The 13,213-nt window shown below is 39.5% G+C and overlaps 1 long non-coding RNA gene across 1 annotated transcript in view; it reads left to right on the top strand.

Moving 5' to 3' along the window:
• LOC145720961 (uncharacterized) overlaps positions 1–7,560 on the top strand; it is a 38,666-nt gene extending 31,106 nt beyond the window's left edge. The window contains exon 4 of the long non-coding RNA XR_014144339.1: positions 7,470–7,560. This is a non-coding gene — a long non-coding RNA (uncharacterized LOC145720961). The remainder of the gene's footprint in view (positions 1–7,469) is intronic.
• The last annotated feature ends 5,653 nt before the right edge of the window (positions 7,561–13,213 follow it).

Below are 13,213 nucleotides of genomic sequence, written 5' to 3'. Positions count from 1 at the left end.
AGAGTGCTCTAAAATTCCACTATTTGGGGTGCATGGGTGGCTCAGTTGGTTAAGCAGCTGCCTTCGGCTCAGGTCATGATCCCAGGGTCCTGGGATCGAGCCCCACCTCGGGCTTCCTGCTCAGTCGGGAGCCTGCTTCTTCCTCTCCCTCTGCCTGCCGCTCTGCCTACTTGTGCTTTCTCTCTCTGTCTGTCAAATAAATAAATAAAATCTTTAAAAAATAAATAAATAAAAATAAAATAAAATAAAATTCCACCATTTTGGCAGCAACTGGGTACACTTAAATTTTCAATCCTTGTCCTATGATATGAAAGGGCAGAGTCACTGAAGATGGCCACTTTTCCTTAAGAAGTCATGTTTTGAGAAGACAGAACTATCCTAAAAAGCAAACTAAAACTTCATATTTACTGCACACTGTCACTCATACATTCCCACATGAGATTTGTATTTTCATTTTCTTTCCAGACTTATCTTTAAGAGCTTGGCTTTACATTTACTGTCTTCTTTTTATAGGTCAGGAAATTCTAACTTAGGTAAGTTAAATACATGAAAAAAAAACAGCTTGATTGGAACAAGGATGTACTGGAAACCCTGTCTGCTGACTTCAAAAACATGCTCATAAAATCTACACTGTATTTCTGAAAGATATATATATATCTATATATATATATATATAATGTATGTGTTTCCCCCCCTAATAGGAGCTCATCCTCTAGGGTAGAAAACAAAAATTGCCATGCCAAATGAAGAGGAGGCTGACTCTGATTTCCATTCTTCCATCTACCCACTCTTAGTAATTCCATGTACTCCAAAAACTTCAGTCCTCCCATTTATTCACCCTGCAACCCTTACTTTAACCTATCTCTTGAATTCAATTTCCAAACCCATATTGCTAATTTCTGACATTACTGAGTCTCAATATGACCAAACTGAATGCTCCTTCTACAGAAATAATTTTCCCTTCCAAACTGTCCTAAAATCACTCTTGATCTTTTCCTTCTTCCTCTTCCCCCACAACCTGTCAGTTATATAATCCTATTAATTGTTTAATCGATTCAGTCCTTAAATAGTTCCTGGATGTATGCTGTGCCCCCTGAGGTAAAATCTGCCCCAGGCACAGGCCTGGGAGCCAAGAATGTCAAAATAAGTCCCTGTCCTCTAAGCTCACAGTGAATGGATTTCAAATTTTTATTTAATGTCTTTCACATCCAACAATTTCTTTCCATTCCCATTGCCAATATTTTAATCCAATTTATCATCTTGTCAGGATCAGCCCCTGCCTGAGTTTCCTAGCTGCTGTCTGTCTGCTTCTATTCTCCCTGCTTACCCCCAGCCTGAGCTCCCATCCCTTATGCTCTAACTGCTCTTTTCACTACCGACCGAAGAATCTTTCTGAACCCTGCTTTGCAATACTGCTTCTTTGCTTGTATGTCTTTGATGGCTGCTATTTGCTGGCAGAATCATGTTCAAACCTATTAGCCTGTTTTTTAAGGATCTCTATAATCCTTTGCTCCTCTTGTTCAGCCTTATTTCCCATCATAGGAAAACTTGATCCTCAGATTCCCTCCATTGGAATCACATAGACATCTTATTAAAAATATAGACTTCTTGTCCACCGGTGAATCAGTTTCATGTGCTGCATCTAAAAAATTGAAAAGCAATCCCCAACATCTGGCAGCTGCCCTGGTATTCATATGTAGGCCATGGTATTCTCCTGTTGAGCCCAAGCAATTTCACAGAACACCAGCTTCAGACAAGGCCACTTGGTGCCCATGATAACCAATCTGTAATCAAGTGTCAGCACAGACAAATACAGGAACAGTGCTCAAACAACAAAAGTGGCCAAATACTCCTTTTCCTGAATGGTATGATTGATTGCTGCTTCTTTACTAATTATGCTTACTGTATTGCTTGGTTTCTTCCATCTTCTAGGTAAGAGTTATTAAGATACCCAATCACAGAAATACCCCTGCTTTTTGACAGCATCTAATGTAGAGCAAAGCCCTGTTTCCTTGGACCCTCCCCCAAATTACTAGCAAAAGCCCAAATATTATAGTCCTTTTTTTTTTTAAAAAAAGATTTATTTATTTATTTTAGAGAGAGAGTGAGCAGGGGTAGGGGCAGAGGGAGATGGAGAGAAATCCTCATGCAGATTCCCCACTAAGCACAGAGTCAGACCCAGGGACTCAGGGCTCGATCCCAGAACCCTGAGATCATGACCTGAGCCCAAATCAAGAGTCAGCAGCTTAACTGACTGAGACACCCAAACATCCCTATAGTAAATCTTTTCTAACACCCTCTTACTAAGAGACCACATGGTTCTCCCTCTTTGTGATGATCAATAAACCCAGTCTCTTTCAACTGCTGGTGTGTTCTTGGTGGTCTTTGGCTGGAGGGTATTGACAGATCATGTGAATTCTCATTTTATTGCACTCCTCAAGTGAATCCAGAGTGGAGACCAAGAACCACCACTACAACCAAACTGTTCTCTATTTTTTGTCCTGTAAAGAAGTCATATACATTATTACTTATCTAAAACTTTTCTATCCTTCAAAGCTAACTTATGGCCCCCTTCATCACCGAGGGCCCCTTGACCCTGCCATCCCACATCATCTGCTCCTTCGCTGAACTCCTACAAGAGACGCCCATTTGGAACCAAATACAGCATATTGCATCGCTCCTTATCCTTTAACATTGCATGGCCTTCCTCTCCTTAAAAGCGACGGCTCCTCAACCTCAGACTTTCCAGAGAAAAAAATCAGTTCTAATCGCTATCAAAGAAGAATCTTCTTGAACCCTGTTTTGCAATGTGTCTTCTTTGTTCACACTGCTTTAGTGGCTGTTGTTTCTGGCAGAATTCAGTTCAAATACCTCAGCCTGTGATGAATGAGCAAGCTGGGACTGTTCAACGTCAGGCCCTTCAAGGCAAAGTTGGAGAGTGAGTTCCAGAAATGTCAGGTCTCTCTGCTGGGGCCAAATCTAGAAAGCAGCACCCAGAAAGGGCTTAAAGGCCAAACAGGATAGGTAAAAACATTGCTGAGCCTGCAGTAGGAAGGTAACAAATAAATGAAGAAAATGAATGAAAAGGAATTAATGTATCTTGTGCTCCTAGCAGAATTATTTATCATCAGACATGTTTGAACAGTCCTACATAATGATTTTATTTCTTTTTGATGTTTTCTCTATCTTTTTAGAGAAAGCATGCATATGATAACAGGTGTTTTGTTTGTTTGTTTGTTTTTTGTGAAGACCCTTTTTTACTTCCATGTATTTATTCCTTTATCCATCACATTTTCCATGGTGAGGCACTGTGCTAGGGACTAGTGATACAAAACTGATCAAGAAAGACAGGTCCCTGCTCTCATTAAAAGCCCATGATTCATTGGATGGAAATAGACAATTCAATATTAAATTACTCTAAATTGTGTTAGCGTACAAGGGCTATGGGACTACTTGGGATGGACTCCGGGAAGAAACAACTTTAAATGGACACCTAACAGATTAGGAGTTAGTCATTTTATAGAATTGTAATGAATCATTTAATATATATGTGAAGGTTTTTTTTAAAAATACACTTTATGCTATTTGCTTAAACGATAGATATCAAGGTTTAAGAAGTTATTTTCTAAGGTCTTACCACCCTTCAATATGCTCTGACAACTGCTAGCTGCCTGCTTTTAAGATACTTCATTTTTGTGTCTCCAACATTTGTGTTCTTTTTTTTAAAGATTTTATTTATTTATTTGACAGAGAGACAAAGTGAGAGAGGTAACACAAGCAGGGGGAGTGGGAGAGGGAGAAGCAGGCTTCCCACCGAGCAGGGAGCCCAATGTGGGGCTCAATCCCAAGACCCCGGGATCATGACCCGAGCCGAAGACAGACGCTCAATGACTGAGCCACCCAGGTGCTCTCATGTTCTTTATCTATGTCCTTTTATATGAGTACAACTTCTTCTTCTTCTTTTTCTTTTTTTCTTTTGAGAGAGAGATAGAGTGAGAGGCAGAGAGAGAATCTTAAGTAGGCTCCATGCCCAGCGCAAAGCCTGACCTGGGGATCCATCTCACGACCTTGAGATCATGACCTGAGCTGAAATCAAGAGTCAGTTGCTTAACCTACTGAGCAATCCAGGCGCCCCATGAGTACATCCTTCTGTTCTAAAGAGTGTTCTGTGTTGGAAGATCTTATGAAGCTTTCTTTGGTATGAAATATCACTTATGGCATAGTGTCAGATCAAAAAATGGATTCTCCACTGGGAAATAGCTTGACACATCATGGGTACTATCTTTAAACATTCCTGGGAGCTGCCACTGTTTATGTGTATTGTTGTTTAATTACTTTTTTCCTAATATTATACAGACTACATGGGTAGCAAATGACAGAAAGGCAGGGTCCATGTCGATCTTATCTATGGCAGCATGTCCTCCCAACACCTAGCACCATTTCTTGCACCACATCATAATTCCCATAGTATAAAGAAAATGGATAATGCACCTTTGCAAAAATTGGAGAGAATATAACCAATAGTATAGAGAGGCAGAAGAGGGTAGAACAAAATAACCCAGAGGGCTTTGAATCTCACTACAGACAAGATGGTGGCATTTGAAATGATTCACGTATAAGGATCCAAAATTCTTGTGGCTTCAGAGAAGGTACACAGAAATATGTCCACATATACTCACATTTCAAATAAGAACTTGTGGTTAGAGGAGGATTATTGAATGAGACATGATCCTTTCCTTAAGAACCTACAGTCTAGCTGAGGAGAAAAGGCTCAAGAACAAGAAACAACCTGGTAGCAATTAAGTGCTAGGCATGAGGTGCGGAGAGTCTGAGCTTGACAGAGGCAGAGAGAATGGTGAGGAGAAAGAATATTCTTTTGGAATTTAGAGTTATATCCTTTTATATGCTTGCCCATGTCAATCTGTCCCTTTAGAAATATAAGTTCCTAGAGGGTAGCAACCATGTCTATTTAATTGCCTGAATTCTGATAACTAGGACAATTTCCACATCGAATGTCATACAGTCTCCCAAACTATGAAGTAATTCTAGCTTCTCTGTAGCTACCCCCAATAAGGTCATTCACCTGCATCCTCTACTAACCTTTGGGGTTAAACTCTTATGTACTAACTTTTCCAAAGTGTGCCAATTTTGCTGGCCCTCCAGTCCTTCAGCCTTGATGTGCTGACTCTCAAGACCTGTGGCCTATATTTTATTCTTCTAACAGACCTACTTAAACCTGATATACTCCTGTCTAGTCTTCTTGCTGAAGTGAATTCCTGGCCCTTATCCTTTCCAGGATAGAGTGTCTGTTATCACTCCTGCCTCCTTGAACCAGTTATCTGCACAACAAATTAACTCAAAATTTAGTGGCTTAAAACAATGTGCATTTGTATCCTGCACAGTTTCTCAGGATCAGGAATCTGGGAGCAGCCTAGCTGAGTATTTGTGGTACAGTCGCTCATGAGGCTGCATTCAAACTGTCAGCTGGGAATCTCGTCATCTAAAGGTTTGAATGGGGCTGGACGATACACTTCCAAGCTTACTCACATGGCTGTTGGCTCCTTGCCACATGTACCTCACCATAGGATTGCTTATGGTAGTACAGCTGGCTTCCCCCAGAGAGAATGATCTGAGAGAGAGAGAGAGAGAGAGAGAGAGAGAGACTATATTGCCTCTTATGACACACATTGTTAGTTCCACCTTATTCTGCCCATTGAAAGCAGGTCACTAAGTCTAGCCCATACTTCATGGAAAGAGATGACACGAGGATGGGAATACCAAGAGGTAGGGACCACTGGGGGTTGTTCCAGAGGCTGCATATGATACCCTTTTATAAAGTGACTTCTCCGTTCTTCATCTAAAGTAGTTACCTTAGTTTTATCATAGGTTTATTAACTTCCTCATGGAGTTAAAGTGAATTTTAATGTGTTTGTCTGCAAAGCTATATGAAGTTAGTATTATATAATTAGCATCAAAATAAGAGTTCCCCTTTCTCCTACTGACAGATTTCACCCTTTTGAGAATGAAAACTTACTTGTCTTTTCCCCTGACATTGTCTTCCACTAATTGCTGTAGATTACCATTCCTTGCTTTTTTTGATTTGTAAGTCTGTCGGGAAAACAACACAAAGCATTCCTTAAACTCACAATGTCATGAAGCAAATAGAGAATGCTTTCTCCTCCTTACTGCCAACTGGAAATATTCATATCCAAATCCTTTGCCACTTAGTCAACAAGCCAAACCCAATTCACTATAAAAGTGAACATTTGCCAAACATTTTCTTCATCTACTTATACCAAATAAATAAAGACCTGTATTAATGTGAGCACTGGTTTATTTCATAAATAATTGAAATAATTCAGGGCTTGAGTCTTCAGAGTTTAGAGGAAGCAAGAACCCAGCAACTAAAACATAAGCTGCCATGGCTTGATTCTGGGCAAGTTTCTTTTAAACCAGGTATAAATCGGAAATTGGCAGTCAAGGTCATAGCCTCTGTCATGCAAGAGTTTACAGTTGGTGAACATGTTAGAGATTGGATCCTGAACCCATACCTATTGTTACTAAGAAAGCAAAATCTGGTCTGGTAACCCCCTTCTTGCCTTTAAGGAAGGAACAGATACTCTTTTCATATATGGATGCCTAGTTCGGCATCACTGAAAAGATTGTCTGAAGAAGGAATGATGCTACAATACCCATGATGGGATGCTTGGGCAGAACTCTCTTGCATTCATAGATTTGTACATAGATTCTTGGTCATGTGGATGAAGAGAATGAAGACAAGACTATATTCCCAGTCTCAGTTCCACCACAGCTGTGTTAATTTTCAACAGCACCTCTGTGCAGATTTGTTTTAATGGCTAAAGTGTGTTAAAATACTAGTAGAAGGGTTGGCACATGAGCATTCAGGAAATATTGATTCTACTTCCTTTTGTGTCCTATCAAAATGTGCTGAAAGTAACTCTGCCAGGGAGCTTTTTCATATAGCTATTGCCTCGTTTCTGGCTCTGCTGGTGGATCTGGGTGTGAAGGGAAGTTTCTCTACCTTCTGCATGCAGGACATTATATTGTTAACTATATTCTGAACACTTAAGAGAAAATTGAGCTGAATATTTAAGTACTCCCTGAAGTCAATGCACGATTTAGGAAATTATGTATATTAGAATGTTATGTTGCAACATGATACATTAAGTCCCAGTGAAGCTGTGGTTCCCAATTCAGACTGTATTAAGTTTCTCTGTTTAAATTTTATTATAGTGTAGATCATCAATACCAAGTGAATCAAGCCAACTGTGAAAGCATCACTAATACGAGAAAAACATTTTAATGTATCAAGAAACCACTCTGAAATTTTTCACAAAATACACCACTTATTTCAGGGAAATTTGCTGGAAAGTTGCTAATGTTGAGTTTTGTATTTCATTTATGTTTACCAAATGCTTTGCAATCACCTTTATTTCCCATCTCCCAAGACTTTTGATAAAGGATCAAGCCAGACTACCAACTTGGAGAAGCGATTTTGCCGAGGTCAAAGGCTCCATTACACCATGCTCCAATTGAAAACAGGTAATTGGGTCTACAATATTTTGTAGAGGTCCTCTACTATTAAAATAGCCAAGCTATAGTCTTGAAGCTTTTCTCACTCTGTCTCCCATTAATTGAAAACTGTAATATCTCCCAGATCTCCTTCACTTTGCCCACAGAGCCAGGAAGAAGAATCAGCACACTCTTTGCATCTCCTACTTTTCCAAGCCACTTTACTGTTCCAACTTTTACTCAACTACTTTTCCTAGTAGAACTTTATATAATTCTCTTCTTGTCATATCATCTTGGTTTCCTTGTCACATCTATGCTTGATATATATTTTTAAAAGATTGCATTTATTTATTTGAGAGAGAGAGAAAGAGAGTGCACACGCATGAGTCAGGGAGGGGGAGGTACAGAGGGAGAGGGAGAAGCAGAAGGCCTGCTGAGCTGGGAGCCCAATTTGGAGCTTGATTCCAGGACCCCAGGATCATGACGTGAGCCAAAGGCAGATGCTTAACCAACTAAGCCACCTAGGCACCCCGTGCTTGATATATTTTTAAACAATATCCCAACCATGCTCAGTATTCTTCATCTCACACTACCCAAATTCACAAAGGCTTGATATATAAATCATGGTTCAGATTTTAAATTTATGATGATAAATGTGATTATGAAGGGAACACAATTACTCATGTTGAAAATGAGTCCATTTTATCACTGTAGACCAATTTATGAGACAGCTTCAGGAGAATCAGAGGTCACTTGGTGAACATAGAAGCAGAGTGAACAAAGTTAATTAGATGATATTCCTAGTTAATGTCTTTAAGCTATGATTGCTTGATGCCCCTCTTCACTAAAGACAATGCTGCTAAATAGACTGGGTTTTTGACTAGTTTATAGGAGACAATGCTTTGTAACTATATTGAAGGCACACAAAGCTTCTATAGTACATTTTGTCTTCCTCTTAATAGGCCTCATGCAGACTTGAAAACATGGGATATATTCTATAGCTATAGCCTGCCTTTTCTTTACTAAAACGTAACATGATTGATTAGACATTCTTACAGTCATCTTGATAAATCTTGGGTATTCTCGTATCACCTTAAATATCCATTTACAAATAACCACATCTATGGATGATTATATCATGTTATTTTTCCAGAATTAATCATGAAACGGTGTTTAGACCCCTCTTGTGTCCCACTTCATGTTCTCTCAAAGTTCTTCTAGCCCAGGTGTTATTATGAGAATCTGTTGTACACAAGTATAACGAGACAGCACCTTGCCTCTACTGTAATTTCTTGCTTTCTACATCAGGGACTTCTTGCTGTAGTACCTGAGGGAACCTGTTGAGCTAGATTTTGACTCACACACAAACTTGGAAGTGCGAGGGTATTAATACAATGCAGGACAAGAATCAGTAGAGAAATATTCCCCTCTTCCATCCCCTTGAGTGGGCCATTCTGAGGTATGCTCTGCACATCTCCTCAGACTTTCCCCATAAGATAAAATCACATTGGTTGATTTGGCGTATCTCTTCAACAGAATGTATTTTTTTTCTCAATTGAAAAGTGTAGGACTAGGGATATTTTAGCTATGTCCATTTTTACACCGGCAAGGAGACATGCCTTCATGACTTTCAGAAGTATTTTATCAGCTCCCGAATTAATTTTCCAGAATATTTAAACCAATCAAAATATATTTGGACAATAAAAAAAATAAACACTGCATGAGAAAAATAAGTAAATCAAATGTTATACTGTCTCTATGATTCTCTTCTGTTCAATATTTTAGAGTAAAGAAGTGAAAAACTGGAGATTTGCCCTTAGAAATTAAGTATTTTTCTCTTTTTAATTGATGGAAACATGGAAACTAGCCACAAAATAAAATTACTCTATTATAAATATAAAAAGTATAAAAGCCCTAGTACATGACTGTCTTTTAATTTGCTTCAAGATGATTTCCCATTTAATATCTTCCCTTAAATATTGATACAAAATCAGAGGTCAGCCCAACATCTTGGCAAAGCTAAGAAATTATACATTAAATGAAATATGCAAACACTTATTTTTGTTTTCTAATCTTAATTCAGAGAAGATGGAAAATACAAGTATTCAGTCCCCAAAGAAATATTAACTCTTCAAATTGGGCTGCTTTGGAATAAAAAGTCTTACATGTGTGCCCTGTGAACTTAGTTAATATAACTATGAGTGCTGTAATTTCTGCATTTCCTGATTTGTACTAAAATTGCAAGTATATTAGTTTAATATTTTATGGGGGTTTTGGAAGACTGTTCTTGAAATTTTCAAGGTATAGGGTTGTCATTTCTCTGGAAGGAAAAATCCAGCATCTGACAATAATTCTGTGTAATCTTTTACTTGGACAAAGACTCTGATTGGTTATAGTCATGGCTTTTCCTCACACACAAATTGAACAATTTCACAAATAAAGAGATTTATTCTTTTCTCTTTTGTTCAAAATAACAAAACTATACATAATATCCTCTCTTTTGTCTCTGTCCTAGATCCACTAAAGTACTAGGTCTAATCCCAGGCACCCTGATTAGTTTCCCAGTCGCCATAGTTACTGTTAAAAAGGGAGAGTTTTTATCTGAACACTCAGATTGTGCTTAATGCTTTGCAACCACTCCACTGACCTTATTCTTTCTTCTCTGTGTTGTCATTTGTTATTTTTATTTCTTTGTTTTTGTGGCCCTACACATCCACCAGCCACTCTGTTATTGACTGTTGACAAAAGTCTACTCAAGTAATAAACCTTATCAAAATTCTAAAATATTTTGTGGAAATAACACATTTATGTTCCGATGCATGGACTAGCCTATAACCCTTGAACACAATTAATATAATTTTATTTTCACATGGTTATAAGGAATGGTAAACTTCTAGTTTATTATTTTTCATAGCAACATTCATGGACCTTAAAATTTAGGTATATTGCTGACATTACCTGGAAACTTGCTGGAAATAAAAAATTCAATCAAAATCTCAAGAAAGTAGGCAGATGATCATATAATTATCAATGTCTGAGGAGCTAGCATTCACTGAGCACTACTTGTCAGGCATCTATGGCAAAGACTAACTAGGCCTCTCGATCATTCCCTCTCCACTGGGTCATTTCCATCAACATGCTGTAGTGTGTTGCCTCCTTCAAAAAATCATTTGTGCCTTTTCCCTCAAGCTACCTTCTTTTCCTCTACTTCTTTTTGTAGAAAACATCTTAAAAGCATATATACTCACCATCTTCACTTTCTTGTCTCCTATTCCTATTTTTAAACCCCTCTAATCAGGCTTTCCTTCCTCCACTGCATTGAAAAAAACACTCTTCAAGGTCACTAATTCTTGCTGAATCCAGGGGTCTAACCTCAGTCTTCATCGTATTGTACTCTTCCCAGCATTTGACAGTAGTTGATCAAACCTATTTCTTGAAAACTTTCTTCTTTTAGCTTCAGAAACATCATACACCTGTTTTCCTTCCTGTGTAACTGCCACTTCCTTTTCCCTAGCTGCCCTTACTCTTCTTGGCCTCTAAATTTTTAAGATCCCCAAAGAGTGCTCTTCACTGAAAGTTTAAGATTTCTTTATTACTGTTTGTATAGAACTCTGGGCTCTGTAGGTATAGAGATCCTGATTCCCAAAGAGAGAACATTTCTTCCAGGGGATATAGCAAGAGTCCAACTGAGCCAGAGTCCAATTGAGCTACTGCCTGGGCACTTCTGGCTCCTTGTGTCCTATGACCAGTCAGCAAGATAGAGTTGCCAAGAGGATCAAGAGGAGGTAGGGCTGGTTGGAATATGTGTGGAGCCCAGGCGATCCACTTGCATGACCCTGGGTATTCCCTTGCCCAGTTCTGATGATAAATTGACAAATGCAGTAACTCTAGCCAGAGAAAGGCATGGTAATCGGTGCCTTAGATACCTCAGAGAAAAGGGTCTGTGTCATGCCACCAGGTAAACCATTGAGATGACAAGAGATGACAGCTGAGGGAGAGAGGGTCTAGAATGCATAGTAGAGGAAGGAGATGACCAGTGTTAGTTGTGGCCCTGTAACCAACTACAGCAGAGAGAACTCTAGCTTGTCTCATTAACCTTCCCTTTCCAAACTTCTCCCAGGAAGAAAGGCTCATGTGGAAACTATGCAGAGATGGAGGGGCACAAGGGGTGAATTGTTGTAGATATCCCCAGCTTCTGGGAATGCTGCTGGAAGATGGTCCTCGGCTGTCAGCCTTCTCTATAGGGATTTCCTTAGGCCCAAGTCATACCTCCTTCCCAGAATAGCTGTTATCCAATGACCAATCAGCATAGGAGTATAAAGGTTGATCCCAGTACCCCAACTGGAGACAACTTTGAAAGGCTGTCCTGGCTACACAGCTACACATGGGGTCAGTTGAGTCTTTGTTGGGATTGCACTGCAGCTCAACTTCTACCTCTGTCCAATCCTACTTCATTTTCCTCTTCCACGAGTGTTGATCCTGAAAGCACTCTTCAATAAACTTCTTATACCCTAATCTCCATCTCAAGGTCTGCTGAGGAAACCCAACTGGAGACAATAGGATATGTTAATATTGTTGCCTGAAGAATATGATCTCTCGGAGCAAGGGATGGAATTGATATTCTTGTGCTATTTGTTCTAGGATCCATTTCTCACTCTTCCCCTATTCAGTATGGCAGGAAGCTGGCTCCTGAAACTTCATTTCCTTGGCTTCCTTGACAATTGGCTTCTAGTTAGGTTTGCTCGAAGGGAAGCAGTGGTGGGAGATTGCATAGCAGAAGGAAGAAGTAAGGCTATTTCTACCCCTCCCTCTAAATCCCTGGTGGTACCTACATTTTCTTTGTCCTTTTGGACCACCTCATCTCTGTAGTCTTATGCCTACTGGGCAGCCTCTGCCACGTTTCTAGCTCCCACTGGTCATACCCAATTCCTGAACTTGCTAGATGATTGCAACCCAGGCATAGAACCAACTACAATTTTTGAACATACCAGATGGGTCTGTGCATGCTTAGTACATGTTCTCTCTGCCTAAAATCTCAGGCTGTTTTTGTCAGACCAACTCACATTCATTCTCCAAGACTCAGTGCAGTTTTTACCACCTCCTTGAAGCCTCATCTAACATGTGTTTCTTTGGAAGTGTGTGCTTCTGTCTATCACATAACTTACTGTACCAATCTGTAATTACATATTTACATGCCTGGACAAGACTGAGACTTCCCTAGGGGCGCCTGGGTGGCTCAGTTGGTTAAGCGACTGCCTTCAGCTCAGGTCATGATCCTGGAGTCCCTGGATCGAGTCCCGCATCGGGCTCCCTGCTCAGCAGGGAGCCTGCTTCTGCCTCTGACCCTCCCCCCTCTCATGTGCTCTCTCTCTCTCATTCTCTCTGTCTCAAATAAATAAATAAAATCTTTAAAAAAAAAAAAAAAAGACTGAGATTTCCCTAAAGGAAAGATTGGTCTGGTCTTTTATCTTTGTATTCTAATGCTAATACGGGCATCTCATACGATGGGCAATCAATGTTTTTAAAATGAACAAATGACATAGATACAGGCTTCTGTATGTCACAGGTAAACGTTTATGTGATACAGATTTGAAAATACTGATTTTGGAGTCAGACTGTCCCGGAATAGAGACCTAGCTCTATATTTAATAAGAACTTTGTGAAATGACCTTGAGCAAAT

This window comes from Leptonychotes weddellii, chromosome 4 (assembly GCF_054177405.1).
Source record: "Leptonychotes weddellii isolate Sample4059 chromosome 4, ASM5417740v2, whole genome shotgun sequence".
In the NCBI taxonomy this organism is placed as follows: Eukaryota; Metazoa; Chordata; class Mammalia; order Carnivora; family Phocidae; genus Leptonychotes; species Leptonychotes weddellii.
Note: the sequence above shows the minus strand (reverse complement) of the source record. Positions and strands in the feature narration are given on the sequence as shown.